General features: G+C 39.2%; 1 long non-coding RNA gene across 2 annotated transcripts in view; it reads right to left on the reverse strand.

The window, feature by feature from the left end:
* Positions 1 to 490: 490 nt before the first annotated feature.
* Positions 491 to 19,264, reverse strand: part of LOC141982696 (uncharacterized) — a 60,092-nt gene continuing 41,318 nt past the window's right edge. The window contains exons 3-4 of one of the 2 annotated variants that reach the window (XR_012638178.1): positions 14,720 to 14,848; positions 491 to 3,339 (exon numbers count right to left, since the gene is read on the reverse strand). This is a non-coding gene — a long non-coding RNA (uncharacterized LOC141982696). The remainder of the gene's footprint in view (positions 3,340 to 14,719; positions 14,849 to 19,264) is intronic. The other variant, XR_012638179.1, reaches the window with a different exon arrangement.

A 19,264-nucleotide genomic window follows, 5' to 3' on the forward strand; every position in this document is an offset into this window, starting at 1 on the left:
AAATATAGTGAGTTAAAATTCTGCTGGCCTTTGAAGAGACAGAAAAATGGAACCTCACTCCTTTTCTTTTTGCGGATACACACTAGCACAGCTGCTACTCTGAAACCTGTTCCTTTTGAGGAATTTATAATCAAAGAGGCTGTCTCCCTTCAAGAATTATGATGTCCTTGAGCCTTTCACTCTTTAAAGAATTTTGTAACCATTGTTGGGATAATCTTTGGGAAGGTATTTAAGGTATATAATAGGGTCTGAGCTCCTTCACTCTGCTTCTTTGGAAACTCATTCTTATTGTAACTTATGCTTCACCCCTACCACTCTTTTTGTGAGATTCCATTTTTCTGTCTCTCCAAGGGCCAGCAGAATTTTAACTCACTATATTTCCATTGTTCAACTATCTCTGATTACAACTGTGTGTGTGTTTTTCCCTTCTCTATGGTAGCAAGCTATAAAACAGACATTTCAGATTGCACAGTTCCCTATTCAGTTGAAATAAATGGAATAAAAATAATCCACAAAGAACATTTCAGTAAGTACATTTAGTAAGTACATCTATGATTTAGACATTTTTTTGACCTGCAACATAGCACTAGAATAGGGAAATCACTGTGTTCGCACAATTGCATTTTTACTTTAGTAACCAAGTGAGGAGGAAATGGGGGGTGGAAACAAATACAACAAACAAAACGATTGTAAGAATGTAAAATATAATAAACTAAAAGCATTTTAGTTAGGTTTCTTTGAGGGTGATCTTTAAAGAAAATATTTTAATCATCCAACTAGTAAGACAATCAAAGAGTAATCATTGTGCAGCATTTTCATGAACATTAGAACTAGTGATCTTTTTTTTTTCTTGTATATAGTATATATCTATATTATTTCTATCTTTCTATAAATCTCATATGGTGCTTTGCTCTTGACCCAAACAATTTTTTACATGTCAGAAAGTGATGAAGGATACTTAGAATACCTGCAAGGTTGTTTCTTGGCATTTTTGAAAGGCTAACTGGAACAGATGGATTCATTTGGATTGCTCAGTAAAAGTCTGTTCCTACTTCCAGAAGTCAATATACATCCACCTCGAAATTAGGGAACACTCACTGTTGGTTCATTTCAAAATCACGGTAACACAAAGAACAGATTTTCTCATTTATTTTCCTTCTCTCTGCTGACTGGAAGAACAACTGGATGAAGTGAGGAGTTGCAAAGAACTCTGGGTATGTCAACATTAAAAATTTATGTCAACCTACATTACATTGACATACAGCCACCGCAGTAATTAAATTGATTTTGCACATCCACGCTACACTCCTTGTATTGGTGGTGCACGTCCTTACCAGGAGCACTTGCACCAATTCAACTGTCAGTGGGGGGCATTGTGGGCCGACATCTGAAAGGCAGCAACAGTCGATGTAAGCAATACAGTGTCTACTCTGCCACTGTGTTGACTTAACTAAGTTGACCCAGGCACTATGCCTCTTGTGGAGGTGGAGTTATTCAGTTAGTGTAGCGGGCAACTACATCAGCGGGAGCGACATTTTAGTGTAGACGCTTACAGAGTTAGGTCGACATAAGCTGCTTTGCATCGACCTAATCTGTATTGTAGACCAGGGCTCTGTCTTTCTCTGTCCCTTCACAAAGTGTTTTATTATGCTTTTATTTTTAAAGTCTTATTCACCCCTCCCTCTCTCTCACTCCTCATTACTTTGCCTGGGAAAACAGAAGTGGCAACAGGCTGCAAGATCAAATATTGCCACTTTTATTGAACACTGTTCAGGTACACAGGATGTAAGTTCTTTGCCCTGGTCTACACACAGGTATTGTACCAGTAAACTTGTTGGTTAGGAGAGTGATTTTTTAAAAACCCAAATGTACCATTACAACCCCTAGTGTAGATACAGTTATATCAGTGTACAATTGTTTATACTGGTATTTATTCCCCTTCCTGACTTTTATACTGGTGTAACTGTGTTCACACTAGGGGTAATTGCACTGCTTTAACTATACTAGTGTAGCCAAAGTGGTATAATATCAGCTGTAGACAAGGTCTTAGACAAGGCTGTGCTCAAGGCCTCTTTCAGAATTAAAACATATCCCCAAGAGGGTTACATCTAAAATGGGGATAATACCTTTGTAAAGCATTTCACGCTCTATTGTATCTTTTGCTCTTAACAAAATGAACATAATATAGAGGACTCATATGAGCATGGTGATGTTCAAATAATTGTGTTTACTAAATAATCACAACATGCAAGGCTTAGATACAAGTACATATTGCTGTCCTGGCTTGCTTCTGTCCAGTTCTAACCACAGAACACAGTGAGCACCACTAGAAGGCTCACAGACTAGTTAAAGGAATATTACTCTATTCTTATAAACTAAAAGATCTATGGACAAAAAGAATGGCCTCTATTGAGAAAAGCAGTTAACCATGTGTTTAAGTTCCATCCTACCCATGAAAGCAATCAAGTTTATTTTCCTGAATTAGGGAATTATCAGTATTCTAAGATTATAACTGTATTTTTAAAGTCTAAATAAAAACAAAGTTTTTAAATATTTTTTAACAAAACAAAAAATTAAAGAAATTTAAGACCAAAGAAACAAAATGCAGTTTTTTTCCCCATAACTTCATACTTTTCCTATACCTGCTTTTCAGCACATGGAAATATAACAGAAATTATTCCATCTTCCTACAAAGTAAGGGCTTGATCCTGTCAAAGTACCTAGCATATCACAGAGTTGGGCCCTCATTTTTTGTTGCGATGATCCATAGTAAATAACACCTCCAGTGACACGGCCCTAGTACAACCATAACCCAAATTCCCTTGAAGCATGTTCCCAATAATGCATTTTCTCCTGGTAACACTGATTAATTAAATTCAAGGCACCAAAATAGAAATTACATTCATCCATCTTCTGGCTTACAGTAATGTAAATCTGCTAACTTCCTCATTTATATTGTGAGAAGTGTCTCATTAATCTATTATCATCCTGAACTTTAGTTCAGTATGCTACATAACAGCAGTGGAGTAGATAAACTATGTGCAGTGTATTAGGGGAAGGAACAAATTATATTTTTGACACTTAAGTGATTTCCACATTTCCTTTCTGCGTATTGCTGCTGCAAGTTATCACTTAAGCACTAACACTTCCATTAAACTTTCAAATAGACTTTCTGCATGTGTAGAGAACATCAAAGTAAAACAAATAATCTCACTGTGGATGTTGGTTACATCCTTTGTCTCCAGGCTGATACTTAGACTGTAAATTTTTGAGTGCAGAAGCAGTCCTCTGTTATATGTTTGTACGGTTCCCAGTACAATGGGCATCGGTTTCTTGGCCCTAATGAAACACAAATAAATAAAATAATAATAAGAGAAAAAGGTGGCCTTATTTATCGCAAATAAACTATATGACCAATTTAGGCCCATTCTCAGTTCATTAATTGTTTGTGTACCCACATTAATTTCATGTATATTTATGTGAATAAAAAGATGCTCTGGAGTTGCAATTCTTATTGGTACTAAAAATATTGGAAGGCATATTAAACCTCATGCTTCAGGGCTTAATCTTTAACTATTAGATATCAACATGAGATCTAATGTGGAGGATAGATTATCCCACAACTGTCTTCTGTGGGGTTTTTACATCTTCCTCTGAAGCAGTTGGTGCTGGACATGGTCAGGGAGAAGATACTGGGCTAACTGGAGCTCAAGTCTGATCCAGTGCTGCAATTACTGTATTTATGTACATTTATTTGTCCTTAGTAAGATTTTACTGAGTAACTCTGACAAATAATATTCACATTATTTGCAAAGGGTTCACTTCAACTATTCATTATTGGCTATTCTTTACTTGCAGAGCCCCTTAAGTCGTGTGGAAATGTTGCTGATTCCCTGATTGTCTGAAATATTTTAAATAGGAGAATAATAACAAGTGGCAAATAATGAATAGCATTTGTGAATAATGAAAAGTGAACAGAAGAGTCTTGTTCATGTGCATATACCTTTGAATGCATGTCAACAGTGGTATATTATTTGTTCTTAGAACAGCCATTTTGCAAACATTGTTACATCACAAAATGTACTTACATGAATGCTTGCATAAAGCAGGTAAAAAGGTGCTCACAATATGATTGAACTGAGCTGTTGTTTGGAAAAGCAAACAAATATTCATGAACATTGTTTTTGCATTCTTTGGGCATCTCCAGAAACAGACATAAAAATGGATAAGCGAAAACACCACTTTTTCGGGAATATGAGACTATATTTAAGCAAGGAAGTTAGAAGGATTTTTAGAGGTGATACATTCTTGACTGACATAAAGACTATCTAATGTATGTAGTATGGCCTTGCAAAATTGCTGCAAACATTACTTAGACCAGGCACAAGATCTTGATTATACTGATAATAAAGTATGTTTCTTTATTTGCCAGGCATGATACTGAAGTGAGAGCCCAGTTATTGTGCTTTAGTAGTTTTGCTAGCCTCAAACTATTCCAACCTTTGCATTCTCTGCCAGTTGGAATCTGCAGTATTTTACACCTTTCAGGTTTCCACTGTGCACTTTTGACTTGCTAACTGAAATAATATCTCCTCTCCCCTTTAAATATTTCTTCCCCTGCTTCTAGGGCTATAAAACAGGAGTGTAAACAAAATGGGCATATCTGTCCCTAATATTGGGAAAATACACATAAGTACTTGCAAAAAAAAATCATCATCATTGGAAAATTGCACACAGAAACATACAAAACCTCACGGTAAACATTGCAAAAATGAATATAAGTAACCTGGACTCACCATTGTAATTCTTCATGATAGGAAAACTGCATGATCTTGTCTGGCCAAGTTTGAATAATTACACTCAGTAAGTGCTACTTCAGATATTCTGAAGATCTTTGGCTTTTTAAGATTTGGACAAGGATTCCAGCCTCCCAGTCCTGTACCTTAAAATTTTCAAGCACATCTAAGTTTCAATGACTTTCAACGGGACTTAGGCACTTGTGAAAGTCTTACACAAAACATTCTTTCCCCTCATTGTTTTCTTATGTAAGAATCTTTCATAGCCATTCACAATACTTAAAATCTCCCTAAAATGCACAAGCAGAGATATATAATAGCAAAAATTTTAACAAAAAAGGACTCAAATCCTGCAGAGACTTGAAAGCGCTTAACTTTCAGCACTGTGAATATTCTCATGGAAGTCCTGCTTACAGGATGTAAAGTTAAGCATGTGTGTAACTCTTTGCAAGACCCGGGCTTATGTAGTTTCATGAACTGTGGCTAATAGTACAGAAACTTAAAAAGTTGGAATAAAGCAAAGCTATAAATATACAATCTTCCACTCATGCTGTAGCTCAACTTTTAATTCTGTATGATAAAACTGTCAATCTCAGACTGAAGATATATATTTCTACATTCAAGAAGAAGAAAGAAAACACTAAAAGTAATTATAAGGGACAGAAATGTTATTGTTACAATTTCCTCAAAAATCTTTCCTCTCTTGGATTGGACGTTTGAGTATCTAGGGTTGAGGAGAGACTTTTTTTGGTTGTTGAAAGCTTTATTCTTAAGAAACACAAATCTGGCCTCTAGTTAGGATCCTAAAACAAACACACTTTGCCATTTCATCTCATCTAGCAACAACAGGGGAATCTGAGTTTAAAATTTCCCTTCATAGTTCATGTTTAATCTCTGTCAAAAAAGGTTAACATGCTTTTTCTTCCCATCATGCCAGGAAAGAAAAAAATCCTAAAAAAAATCTAATCACTGAATAATATTTCCATTATACCCTCTCGCTCGTCATAAAATCCATTCCCAGTTTGATACACCGTAAAGACAAATGTCACAATACAGGTGTTCCTTGGGAAGACATCAGGTGGTTGAGCAAAACCTGGGGCAGCAATAGGGGTATTGTGAGAGATTTTCAACAGCACAACTGGCAGTTAGGTGCATAGTTCCTATTGGCTTTCAGTGGGAATTAGGTGCCTCATTATCATTTGGGTCTTTGAAAATCTCCCCCTCCGAGACTATTTGATGTTGGTGAAGAGAGTAAGCTGACTAAAAAGGGCTTTGTTTATTGGAGGGACACATTACTTTTTAATTTCAAGCACCTATTTGAGAACTATTTTAAAAACCTGAAGAGGCAACTGGTTATTAGAATTCCCTGGCGATATAGAGGCTGATATGAAGTCCCTCGACTTCAATGGGAGTCTTTCAAATGACTTCAGTGGGCTTTGGATCAGGTCCATAAATCAGAGAGTTTACAAATAGTATATTTTGAATATTTGTAAAACTTCTACATGTTTTCCATTCTTTGAAGATACATTGTCTGGAATTAATGACTCAATTTGTGATTCCATAAAATGAAGCAAACCTCAAGTTTCCTCCTCCTTTTCAAGTAAAACTGTAAAATATTTTTGCACATTTAAAACTTTAGCTTGTACTCCACATAAAGTAAGCTGAATTGAATCTGGTTTCTGCAACCTTCTGCAGTGATAAAGATAATGATCTAACAGAGATATTACCATATTGAGGTAATATCAGCTTTGAAGATCCAGACATTCCCCTCTCTCCAATTGACCATCATGTACAACTTAAATTTCCACTGCCAGAAAGCCTGTACACTCCTTAGACTTCTGCTGAGATACTCAAGGGTTAAGGAACATTCCTCATCTGCTAATGTTCTGTTCATTATTGTCTGTCCTTATCTACTTCAGTCAGGAAAAAAACATTGTGATAAGTTTTCCTTTTGCTGCTCCTTGTACAGACACATTTTCAGCTGGTTTCAGTTCTCACATGGGTTTTGGAAAAGAAAAATGGATCCTCTGATCTATTGTTTCCTGGAGTTACTGACCCACCAGTAGAAACAATGGAGACCAGTAGAAACCAGTCAAAACTATAAAGATCAGTAAAAGGAGTCTAATGGAGGGACTTATTGGCTTTCTAATGTCAAATCTTGCTAATTAACACTTTTTTTTAATCCCAGTGCACTGCAATTTCTTCTGAAATTTCAACTATTCCTGGTGAGGACTGTGACATAAAGGTGGATTCCTCCAGGTTTTTTTATTCAAAACTAGACATTTTGACAATTCCATTTTAGCAAAAACATTTGAAAAAGTTTTGGATTTGTTCCTCACTGGGAAAATTTTGAAGCCTTTGAAGATGATGCTGGGAAACAGAATTTTCATCCTCCAGTCAGCTCTGTTAGGAACCACTGTAGAGGGAATGTGAGCAGTGTGTAGGGCAAGGGACCAGGAATGGGGTGCCTGGAGAGACTTAGGTTGGACTATTATCCTGGGAAGGGTACCAGGACTCGGAGCTAGAGGGAGGGGCGCAGGGGAGAGACTGATTGGATGATGAGCAGGGGAAAAATGAGACTGGCTGGGCAAGGAGACTGGGACTGTGGTGTGGGGACAGGGAGAGATTGGGAGTACAGACTAGGACTGTGATAGGAAGCCCCCAAGAAGAGATTAGAACCAGCTGGTCAAAGAGTCTAGGACTGGGATGAGAAGTCTGAGGGCTTGTAAATACTACAGTACTGCTTATGTCGATGTATCTTACGTCACTTAGGGGTTTGAAAACCAATGTAAGTTACATCGATTTAAAAGGGTGTTTACACTGCACTATGTCGGCAGGTGATGCTCTCTTGACAAATTAGCTTCTGCCTCTCGTTGAGGTGGAGTAATTATATCAATGGGAGAGTACTTTCCAGTTGGCCTAGCATGTCTTCACCACACATGCTATATCAGCTCAGCTGCATTGATACAGTTGTGCAGATGTAAGTACAGTAGTGAAGACAAACCCTGAGTAGACCATGGGACTAGGTTGGCAAGGAACATGGGATTGGGACAATGAGCAGGAGCAGAGAAGAGACCGAACTGAAACAGGACAGAAGGGGTCAAGATTGTGGAGAACAGGTAGAAGAGTATGTGTCTACACACTAGAGCACATTCCTCCAATGTCAACAATGTAAAATCCACTGGCAAAGGCACGTCTCATCCCCCTCTACTGTCGAGCCACATAGAGACAGACAAGTTACTACTGTCAGTTACTCCATTAGCTCAAGTGGCAGAGGTCTATGCTGTGGATCTAAAGGTTCCAACCTTGCTGCTGAATAATATGCATTTCAACAAGATGTCACGTGACATAATTTCTTTCCCTTCCCTGCTCCCCCCCCCAGTCTGGTGTTTAAAAAACCTAGGAAATTACCCACAAACTATATTAATAACGTTCTTTAAATGTTGCAAGATCAAGCACTCAAAAGTTTGGAAATGCCAGAATTGCATGAGCAACTTTAATTCTGGCATTTCCTAATTTTTGAGCGCTTGACTTTGCAACCTTAAAAACAATCTTTTTAACATAGGTCTTTGGGTGTAATAATGCATAGACTGTCTTGTCATTGATGCCAATAGCCAAACTCCAATAGGAGCAGGATGCAACCCTTCTGCTTGTATTAAGTTGTTTTTGTTTTGTTTTTTTTGTGGGCAGGGTAAAATCTGTTCCTTTTGTCATAGCTATCCTGTATTGGAACACAGTTCAGGGTTAACAGTTTTAAGAGTGGCTCATAATTTTGTGCACATATTTGCCATATAATTACAATCTGCATTCTGTTAAAAGTTTAATTTAAAAAAAATAATTGCCATTTATTAAAATCTCCCATATTACGTTATTGCTGGTCATGCAGAAAATTATTCTGCTGCAGGAAACAAAACCATCCAATATAATCACTGCTCTCCTACAGAAGGGGAGATAATTGGATTAATCACAATGCAAAATCTTGGAAGTAAAGTGCTTTGTTTGCTAAAATGAGCTGTGCCTGTCACTTAGTGATGACACAGAGTAAAGCTTTAGTGAACTGTTCACCAGTCTGACAAACACTACTAAACAAGCTGCTTGGAGCATGCAAGGTACCTCCTGGTTGATTCTCTCAGCTCAAGTCAGAATGTGTCCAATGGAAGTACAAAGTCCAAATCTTAAACTCACTAAATTCAATCCAATAGAAATCTCAAAAATGTACAAGCAAAGGAGCTAGTAGAGCTATTGAAAAATAAGGTATTGTGATCTCTCAAAATATGTTTTGATATATATGTCCATGCGTTTTTCAGAATGGGTTTAGCCTGTGGGCATGGACAAAGGCAAGTAACACTAGTCAGTTTTTTTTTAATTTATTACACAAATTTATTCAAGAGATAGAGAGGAACATGTGCAAAGCAATAACTGAAAGTCACACACACACACTTTAAAAAGTTTCTTCTATTTTGAAATATTCTACCAGTTTGAGAGAGATTCCCTGTATTTAAACTGAGGAATACCAGTAGAAGTGGCTTCTGTTCTGGGGTTTGCAGTCTGGTTACTCCACTTCAGGTCATTTTGAAGTTAAAATACCAGATTTCACATGCAAATCAGATGCATAGATGACCTGGTTCTTACCTGAGCCTCAATAGTGTGGCCACAAATTGTATGCACAAATTAAGTGTGGACAAATGCCTGTTTAGACACGAAGCTATTGGATTTTTTGTGTAATCAAAAGTTAGGCTCCTAAATGGGAATACTTATTGGCACAGTTAATTGTAATGATGTTTGGTCTTCATTAATGGGATGGTTGAATAAAATCCTTTCAGATACTTCTGTAGTTTGTAATGCTGAATAAAATACATTTTTTCTCATTTTAATAATCTCCCCCCCCCGCAAAATCCAGAACAAATTTGACTCACTATAGTAATCCATCTAGAACAAGCATTTTTCAATCATAAAATACCTAAATATTTTGACTACTAAAACAAAAAACCGGACATTTCACATGTCCTGACAGTCATTTGCAGGACACCAAAATATCATAAAAATCCATGACATAGGCAACATTTCCAAAAGTACCTAAATGACTTAGGAACCTAAATATTATTTTCAGAAGTAACTGAGCCACTAGAACCCTAAGGCTATGTCTACGTAACAGATGGGAGCTGCGATTCCCAGCATAGACAGACAGACTCACACTAGATCAGCTTGAGCTAGTGCATGAAAAACAGCAGCGTGGACATTGTGGCACTAATGGCAGCTCAGGCTACCATCTGAATTCTGATCCAGAGGGTCAAGCAGCCTTAGACTCGGGTGGCTAGTTTCACTGAAAGTCAAATGGGACTTCGGGTTCATAAATCATTTAGAAAACATTATCCATGGTCACTTTAGCCTTAAGAGGGACAATGCCTCCCAGAACTCCCAGGCATGACCCAGGGCTTGTCTACACTACCAAATTAGTTTGAATTTATTAAAGTCAACCTGTAGCCTCCAATTTTACAAAATCAATGGTGTATGTCCCCACTATGTAAATTCCGTTGGCGGAGCGCATTTCCACTATGATGGGTAGCATCGACTCACAGAGCGATGCACTGTGGGCAGCTCCCACAGTTCCTGCTGCCGACTGGAATTCTGGGTTATGCTCCCAATGCCTGAAGGGACAAAAACATTTTTGTGAGGTGTTCTGGGTACATATTGTCAGCCTCCCATGATGCACTTGGCTCTTCCCTCCTTGAAAGCAACAGTGCGCCTAAGCCTGGGTTACTTGTGCAGACGCCATAGCACAGCAAGCCTGGACCCTGCTCAGCTGTACGCTGTTGTTGTGAGCGTCACAAACACCTCGCACATCATCCTGCGGTATTTGCAGAGCCTAGCCAGGAGCAGCTGCATGGAAGAATGTGATGCCACCAAACAGTTGTGCTGGACGCCATGGAACGGAGCAATTCACACATACTGGCAGCGGCAGCCGGGCTTGTTGACACAGTGGAATGCTGCTTCTGGGCCAGGGAAACAAGCACTGACTGTATCATGATGCAGGTATGGGATGAGGAACAGTGGTTGCATAACTTTCGAATGTGTAAGGCCACTTTCATGGAACTTTGCAAATTGCTTTGCCCAGCCATGAAGTGCAGAAATACCAAAATGAGACCTGCTCTGACAGTTGAGAAGCAAGTGGCGATTGCCCTGTGGAAGCTTGCAATGCCAGTCAGCTACCAGTCAGTTGGGAATCAGTTTGGAGTGGGTAAATCTACCGTGGGGGATTATGTGATCCAAGTAGCCAGGGCAATCAATTCACTTCTGCTAAGAAGGGTAGTGACTCTTGGAATCATGCAGGACATAGTGGATGGCTTTGCTGTGATGGGGTTCCCTAACTGGGGCGATAGATGGAATTCACATCTCTATCTTGGCACCAAACCACCTTGCCAAAGAGTACAAAAACTGGAAGGGCTACTTCTCAATGGTGTTACAAGCACTAGTGGATCACAGGGGTTGTTTCACCAACATCAATATGGGATGGTTGGGAAAGGTACATGACGCGTGCACCTTTTAGGAACTCCGGTCTCTTCAGAAAGTTGCAAGAAGAAACTTTCTTCCCAGAATGGAAAATGACTGTTGGTAACGTTGAAATGCCAATAGTTATCCTTGGCGACCCCGCCTACCCCTTGCTCCTGTGTCTCATGAAGCCGTACACAGGCTCTGTAAGTGAGGACGTTTTTCTGGAGCGTGTAACCTTCACAGATTTCTTTTCCTTTGGAGATAGCTGATAAATGCTTCAAGAACAAACTGTGGGCAAATCCAGCACACCTTGTAAGTTTTGACAGCCTGTTAGTTCCAGTTCAATAACTCTTTACTGAAAATATTCTGCCACCAGATACTAGAGTGATGGTTAATCTAGAAATACCATAATGAACAGACACCTAAGCACCAGTTAAGTGTTTGAAGCCTAATTCATTGACTTCAGTGAAGTTAGGTTGGTTTACACTAGATAAGCATCTGCCTTCAGGTTTTACGATGAACCTAAATGAGCCAAACAGCATAGGTCCAAATTACAAAATATCCTGTTTAGTAAGACTGGGGAGGAGAGTGCATATTTTGTACTTTGTGTGTGTCCCAGCCTCCTCCCTTTCTCTCAGTCTTTTCAATGTTTTTGTCATTATCATTCCATTGTGGATGAAGGAGAGGAAGGCAGGTGTGCTGTGTAACATGCAGGTAAAGGAGCATCTATAAATTCAGTACCATTTTTCTAGCATGTGACATAGCACATTTCCACTGAATTGCTTTTTCAGATGTACTTTGTTGGTTTTAAACTGCTTAATGAAAGGGCTTGATCACTCAATAGATTATTATACAAAGGTAAATTGTACTGACCCCTGCAATATATTCAACTCATCAGGGTAGTAATAAATCCTATTAACTATAAAGTTTAAAGTGCAATTGTATGTGATTTTGTGAGTGAATTCTCTTTTAATAAAAATGTGTCTTTTCCCCCTTTAGTGACACACTGATGGTATTTAAATACAATGCCTGTGAATAACTCAGATTCTAATTGATTTTAAGGACAATGCAATATCTGATGGTAATAATCAAGCAGTTAACAGCAATTCATTATGAATGTGGAGACCACAGGCCAAATTCTCTCCTGCTGTAAATGGGCCCAGCTCACATGACCTCAATGCAATTTCACTCATTTACACCAACAGAGAATTTGGCCTAGAGCTGACTGAATTATGTGCTGGGTACAATATTCATTACCAATTTAGTCCATTTTATGGTCCCTAATTATTTGTAAACTAATCCTGATTTCAGCAAATTTATTTTATTTGTGAATATCTAACTAATCTACTGAACAATTTTCATCCAAGGTGTTTTTCATGAACTGACCAATTTGTCTGTTAACTACTCATTATTCCTGGAGAATGATTAGCTACCTAAGTCACAGGTTATTGTTTCTGCTCCCTGTTTATAAGATAGAAAAAAAAGAGAGAGAGAGAAGAAGAATGAACAGAGAATGATGAATAATGGATAGCAAATAATACATAATACACATCTAATATGAATATTAAGATGAATAATTATTCATGCTACCATTTGTAAATTTGCCGGGGTTCAGAAAAAAAAAATACTTCTCTGATTATTGCCTATTCACATGGCTGGCATGAACAACAGTCAACTGTTTTCATTCACAACAATATTAATGATTTTCAGTAGTTTTATTAGAAACAAACAAATTTAAGCTGCCATGAGAAAAGCCTTGGCATAGAACAACTAATTTTCATTGACTAATTATGGAAATATGATATATTACTAATACTTCAAAGGTACTCTAAATAGTTTGTAAAATACATTGTATAGTTTTGTAGGTAGGTGAAATGAATAACTAGCATCCTGAATAGAATAAATATTGACTATATGTGGATATCTTAGTATATCTGAATAATTACAGCCACTATTCATGCAATTTGAATAATTGTTCTGTAGACCCCAATAAGGAGCACTGTTAAGCATCTCTCTAGCAGAAGATATAACAATATACCATGGCTCACAAAAATCAACATCTCAGCCCAGAGTGTACTAGGTTTGAAGCAGCCACAACAGGACCAATGATGGTGGTATACAAAGTGAGCAAATGAGTGTAGAATTCAGCCTTGTGTTTTGAATATGAGAGATAATTAGAATCAGAGACATAGGTAGAACTAGGCATAGCTGGAACTAGACATGCTGGGGGTGCTGCCACACCCCCTGGCTTGAAGTGATAATCATCCGAATACATGGTTTCCGACTACAGCACCCCCACTATAAACATTATTCCAGCACCACTGATCAGCGATATCCAGAACCCTTGCATCTCTTTTAAAACATTATTCATAGACATCATGGAGCAAAACTCACTCCTAGTAACTCTACTGACATCAGCTGAATTGCAGTAAAGATGAATTTGAACTCTCGTGTCCCTGGAAGTATCAGAATCTGTGAATAAGATTGCAGAAAGAATCAGTCCATCATTATTTCTAATTTTTGTTTGCTTTTCTCTAACAGCTGTTTGTTTGTTTTGGCGGCGGGATGGAGGGGGGATAATCCAGGAATAAATAACAAAATAACAGAGCAAGAAACAAAATACCCACACTTCCCTGCGGCTCCAGAGCAATCTGTGTTCTGTGTCATCCGCATCCTTCCTCAAATGCTCATACTTAGTTAATAGTCACTAGATGCCAGCATGAGAGAACTCTAAAGAGAACCTTTTAGAAGATCCAGCATAAGAGTGAAACCATAGCTCACTGGATTAGAATATTTGCTTTTGCACTTAGTGTACAGAGAATTCAGAAGTTCTGTATGCAATGTTACCTATCTTCCAATTTAAAATTAACTGCCTCAAGCTATAGATTATCAGAACTTATTTTCCAGAAAGTAAACAAATATGTGGTTTGATAGATTGATTCTGATTAACTGTGACAAGGTATTTCATATACAGGCCTGAATTGATTTTTGTTTGTTTTTCTTATTATGAGAATTTGATCACTTTTTATCTCTGAGCTTTACGAGTATCAGGATACTGAAGCAGTCTGGCAGTGCCAGAAAAATATAACTCTGTTCCACTGAAATGTTTCACTTAACTCAATCCTTGAGAGTATTAAAGTAAATATAAGTGTGCATTAAAGTAATAATATAAAGGAAACCAAAAGGGGAGATTAGCAAAGGGTACAGCTGCTTGTGGGGAAAGATGACTGCCCAAGTAGGCCAACTGGTATCTGTATTACACCCAGGACAAAAATCAGATTAAAAGACCTAGAAAATCTTTGGGATACAGATATTGTCAGAACTACTTTGCCATAACCCTCTCAATAATCTTTTCCCCAAAATGGGAGAAGGTGGTATTAGTAAGGCTCATCAAGAGAGGATTTCTTGTCCAAGAACCATAAATTACCCACCTATAAACTGCTGGCAAGGTGCTTTCTCATACAGAAGGGTTGATGGTGTCAACTAATGGTGGGTCCCAAGTTCTTCTGCAAGGTTTACACATAGTGTGTGTATATATCCTGCAGATAGCAGCTCTGCCACTAAAAAAAAAAAAATGGTTCAGCGATGCACATCGTGAATCAACTTGTCTAATGTATAGTTAACAACTTCTAAAATGGCACTATTCCACAACTAACATTTCCCTGAAATATAACTGCCTGTGCACTCAGTTAAACAAAACTTGTACACACACCAATAACATTGCAGCTCTGCAATTTATCACATGAATATCATCATCATCATTCACATGTGAATATATCTAAAACAATCTGTTTCTTTTAATGATTCAGTCAATGTATCACATAATAAAACATGATCTCCCACTGGTTATCTGCATAACAATTATTTAATCAAACTTTCTTGAGGGAAGAATACACGCCTGCAGCTACACTGTATGAGACCAGAAAAATCCAGATTCTGGTAGTATAAAGTTGCTACAGTATAACAAAACAAAGAAAGAGGTTCAGACTAATTAGTGTAGCAGAAAGCTTGGCATGAGTACATTGCTTAAGACAAACAAAGACAGGATTATTGATTTCATTTAATCAGACATGAGTGGCAGAGCTGCTTACTCTACCAGTTTGAGATACACATGGAGCCAATGGCAGCAATATATATTAAACTCCCAAGTTGACAGACATCAGGAAGCAAACCTCTCTTGAAAATACCCTATCATTTTATAAAAACAAGGACAGCTTCACTTCATCAGGCACAAGTAGCTGAATCTAAGGGCATGGCTACACTTGCAGATGTAGAGCGCTCTGAGTTAAACCAGCCCTCGGAGACCTCAGGAAAAGCGTTGCCATGTGTTCACCCTGTCAGCTGCAAGCGCACTGGCGTGGCCACATTTGCAGCACTTGCAGCGGCATTGGGTTCAGTCCATTATGGGCAGCTATCCCACAGATCACCTCTACCCATTCTGGCGCTGTGGCTTGTGGGAAGGGGGCAGGGGGGGCCGGGCATTCTGGGTCCTGTCCCAACGCCCCATGATGCATCGATTCACATCCCAGCATCCCCTGTGCTTCCGTCCACATTTGGCGCCATCTTTCAACGTTTTTTGTACTACGTGCTCTGTCTTCCCTTTCAGTCTGTGGGAATGGATCCTGAACTTGTGAAGAATATTCTGATGGGTCTCACCAGCACGTCATGAATTGCAGTCGAGTTACTCCTTAACCTACCAACTGACAGTGATGTTGACTCGCGTAATGCGTACGACACGCGATTGCTTGTGGCATTCACGGACATGCTCCCCAGAGTGGAACACTGCTTTTGGGCTCAGGAAACAAGCACTGAATGGTGGGATCACATCGTCATGCAAGTCTGGGATGATGAGCAGTGGCTGCAGAACTTTCGGATGAGGAAAGCCACTTTCATGGGACTGTGTGCTGAGCTCACCCCCACCCTGCGGTGCAAGGACACGAGATTGAGAGCTGCCCTGCCGGTGGAGAAGCGGGTGGCTATTGCAATCTGGAAGCTGGCAACTCCAAACAGCTACTGATCAGTTGCTAACAAGTTTGGAGTGGGAAAATCGACCACTGGAATAGTGTTGATGCAAGTTTGCAGGGCCATTAATCGCATCCTGCTCAGAAGAACTGTGACTCTGGGCAACGTGAATGACATTGTGGCTGGTTTTTCACAAATGGGTTTCCCTAACTACGGAGGGCGATAGATGGGATGCATATTCCAATTCTGACACCAGCCCACCTAGCCTCCGAGTACATAAATCAGAAGGGGTATTTCTCTATGGTTCTCCTAGTGCTTTTGGATCATAGTGGGCATTTCATAGACATTAACGCAGGTTGGTCTGGAAAGGTGCATGACGCACACATCTTTCAGAGCACAGGCTTGTTTAGGAAGCTGCAAGCCAGACCAGAAGATCACTGATGGGGAAGTCTAAATGTCCACTGTGATCCTTGGAGACTCTGATTACCCTTTAATGCCATGGCTTATGAAACCCTACACAGGGAGCCTTGACAGCAGCAACGAGTGGTTCAACAAAAGGCTGAGTCAGTGCAGAATGACTGTTGAGTGTGCTTTTGGCCGTTTAAAGGGCCGCTGGAGCTGTCTGTATGGGAAGCTGGACCTGGCCAATGACACCATCCCCACGTTTATAGCCGCGTGCTGTACTCTCCATAACATTTGTGAAGGGAAGGGTGAAAGCTTCACTCAGGCATGGACCACAGAGGTTCAACACCTGGAGGCTGAATTTGAACAGCCAGAGACCAGGGCTATTAGAGAGGCCCAACACAGGGGTGTAAGAATTAAGGATGCCTTGAGGAAGCAATTCAATTCTGAAAGCCACCAGTAATGTTTGGTGCCCTACACAGGAGGTGAAGTGCAGTGGCTCCAATGCTAGTAGGCATCTGTGTTTGCTACGTACAATGCACTGACTTGCGGTGCCTGTTGCTTTCCTGGGCTACGGTATCTTTAACTTAATGCAATAAAGTGTTTTCAAAGCCAAAAATTTCATTTATTGAAAAGAAACATAACTGCTGGGGAAACAGAAAGGGCATGATACATCTGTGCTATGTGGGAGGAGGGAAGGGGGTGGGGTGGGGAACGGGAGAATCACAGATTTGCATCTGTCCTGTTGTCATATTCAGCCTTCCTGTCTGGAATGCCGCACAATGAGTGCCGCACTTCAGGCTAGCTAAAATGCATGGTGATGGGGGTTGAGTGCAGTGGGTAAGGGTCATAGTTTGTACGGCTGGGTGGTGAAACTACAGGGGTGGGAGGAAGCTGATCAGAAATACTGTCTTGGTATTCCCATATTCAAAACATTTTTCCATGGGCCATGAACATATTGAAGGAGGACCTAGTAATTATTAGCACCTGAATATAAAGAGTTTCAAACAAAGTGCAAGAATATGACACTACATAGTGACACCTATTTATTACCCTGATTACAAATATATTACTAGAGCTGTTCAAATTACTAGAGAATGGTAATTTCATTCTGCAGAGCACTTTGAGATTTCAGAATTAGTTTTCATTCTGCTTAGAAATCAAACCTTGAATTTTCAAAATTCCCTGTGACAATTTTTTTTTTTAAAAATCTCATTTTGGGATGATCCGATGTTTAATTTCTGACAAAACTGACAGATTATGTATAGATTTCAACTTCTTCATTTTTTATAAGACAAAATGTAGACCCCAAATAAAAGAAAAAGTAAGAGGCCTGTCAAGGTTCCTTCCCCACTCTGAACTCTAGGGTACAGATGTGGGGACCTGCATGAAAACCCCCTAAACTTATTTTTACCAGCTTAGGTTAAAACTTCCCCAAGGTACACACTATTTCACCTTTTGTCCTTGGACTTTATTGCTGCCACCACCAAGCATCTAACAGATATATAACAGGGAAAGAGCCCGCTTGGAAACGTCTTTCCCCCCAAAATCCTCCCCAAACCCTACACCCCCCTTTCCTGGGGAAGGCTTGATAAACATCCTCACCAATTTGCATAGGTGAACACAGACCCAAACCCTTGGATCTGAAGAACAATGAAAAAGCAATCAGGTTCTTAAAAGAAGAATTTTAATAGAAGAAAAAGTAAAAGAATCACCTCTGTAAAATCAGGATGGTAAATACCTTACAGGGTAATCAGATTCAAAACATAGAGAATCCCTCTAGGCAAAACCTTAAGTTACAAAAAGACACAAAAACAGGAATATACATTCCATTCAGCACAGCTTATTTTCTCAGCCATTTAAACAAAACAGAATCTAATGCATATCTAGCTAGATTACTTACTAAGTTTGAAGACTCCATTCCTTTTCTGTTCCTGGCAAAAGCATCACACAGACAGAGAGAACCTTTGTTTCTCCCTCCCCCAGCTTTGAAAGTATCTTGTCTCCTCATTGGTCATTTTGGTCAGGTGCCAGTGAGGTTATCCTAGCTTCTTAACCTTTTACAGGTGAAAGGGTTTTTCCTCTGGCCAGGGGGGATTTAAAGGTGTTTACCCTTCCCTTTATATTTATGACAAGGCCAAAAACATCACCTTGTCTGAACAGCAGAGTAAAAGAGGAGGTTAGAGGCAAAAAGGCATCCTTTTAAAATCCTACTTTTGAAAATAGAAAGGAGCATAAACTCGGTCACGTCAAACGTAAGAGTATAATTAGGAAGACAAAAAATCATTTGAAATGCAAACTAGCAAAAGACATAAAAATTAACAATACTTTTTTTTAAGTACATCAGAAGCAGGAAGCTTGTCAAATCAGAGAGGCCACTGGACGTTTAAGGTGCTAAAGGAGCATACAAGGAAGACAAGGCCATAGCAGAGAAGCAAAATGAATTCTTTGCATTGGTCTTCACTGCAGAGGATGTAGGAGAGATACCCACATCAGAGCTATTCTCTTTGGGTGTCATATGTGAAGTACTTCCCACACTGATGTGTCAACAGAAGGGGTTTTAGAACAAATTGGTAATTAAACAATAATAAGACACTAAGACTAGACGGTAT

This window comes from Natator depressus, chromosome 2, assembly GCF_965152275.1.
Source record: "Natator depressus isolate rNatDep1 chromosome 2, rNatDep2.hap1, whole genome shotgun sequence".
In the NCBI taxonomy this organism is placed as follows: Eukaryota; Metazoa; Chordata; order Testudines; family Cheloniidae; genus Natator; species Natator depressus.